The sequence below is a fragment of the Microtus ochrogaster genome, chromosome 10, assembly GCF_000317375.1.
Source record: "Microtus ochrogaster isolate Prairie Vole_2 chromosome 10, MicOch1.0, whole genome shotgun sequence".
NCBI lineage: Eukaryota > Metazoa > Chordata > Mammalia > Rodentia > Cricetidae > Microtus > Microtus ochrogaster.
Genome location: NC_022016.1, coordinates 49166323 through 49167518, shown reverse-complemented (window position 1 = coordinate 49167518; position 1196 = coordinate 49166323).

Below are 1196 nucleotides of genomic sequence, written 5' to 3'. Positions count from 1 at the left end.
ACCACTACCAAAACCACCACCACTACCAAAACCACCACCACTACCAAAACCACAACCACTACCAAAACCACCACCACTACCAAAACCACCACCACCACCACCAATTTTTTTTTAAAGTATTGGAACAACAAGGATTGTTCTTTTCCATGCTAAAGGCCAGATGAGGACCTGGGATGACACTCCCTAGGCTCCGTTTGGTCTCCTGTGACAGTCACTGGGCTATTCTTCTAGCTGTAGCCACTCTGACTGTCAACTCAGTGATGAGTGTGCTTCTCTGGCAGAAAATAGTATCCTAGCAACCAGTCGGAAGTGGCTGCAGATCCTAAGATGCTGCCCCTCCAGTCACAAAAGATAATCCTCCTCTCTCCCCACTTTGTTCCCCCTCTTCTTCCCCCTCCTCCTGCCTTTCCTCTGTTTCTACTTTCTTTTCCCCTTGCCCTCCTCCTCTCCCCAGCCGGCCCCCCAAATGCCCCCCCCAACATGTCTCAAACTGACGTGCGTCACTTCTTCAGGAAAGCACCCCTTTTCTCCTTTAGAGCTGAGTCGCAAGGCCTCCCCCCACCACAGCGCACATTGCAATTGCTTATCTTGCTCACTCAGCACCACATAGCCTGCATCGCCCTGCCAAGCCCACTCCAGAGACTGAAGGAGCAGAAGGCCGGCTTATCTTCCTGCATCTCAGGCATGTTCAGGGAGAGCGTTCACCCCTGCTCCTCAGGTCCCTGTGAAATGCCTTGGGTGCCTGGGAACGGAAGTCGTCTTCCTGAGTGTTTGCAGGGGGAGGTGAAGAATCTGGGCTTTGGTTCCTGACTAGTCTCGTTGGCATCTCACCTCTGAATGTCCCCAGCTTATAACACGGACAAGTGTCCCATGTGCTTACCCTCCATCCCCTGGCCACCTTGCTGCCCCCGCAGCTAAAATGAAGAAAGAACAAACAACTCCCAAAGCAAAGTCACTGGGATATTTAAATGCAGCAGGTGCAGGTATGAATCGGCCCAGAGCTGCATACAGCAGGTGCTGCATAAATGCTCTACAGTGCTCTACAGGCAGTTAGGACCCATTGTTTTCATCCCTCCCCCAGCTGAGAACCCAGGGACAAGAAAGGTGGAAGGAGGGGGCAAGCAGCCAGGCTTCCTCAATGAGCAGGCACCCTGGCCCAGCCTCCTCTCCAGTGCCTCAGGGGCTGGGGGTCCAGA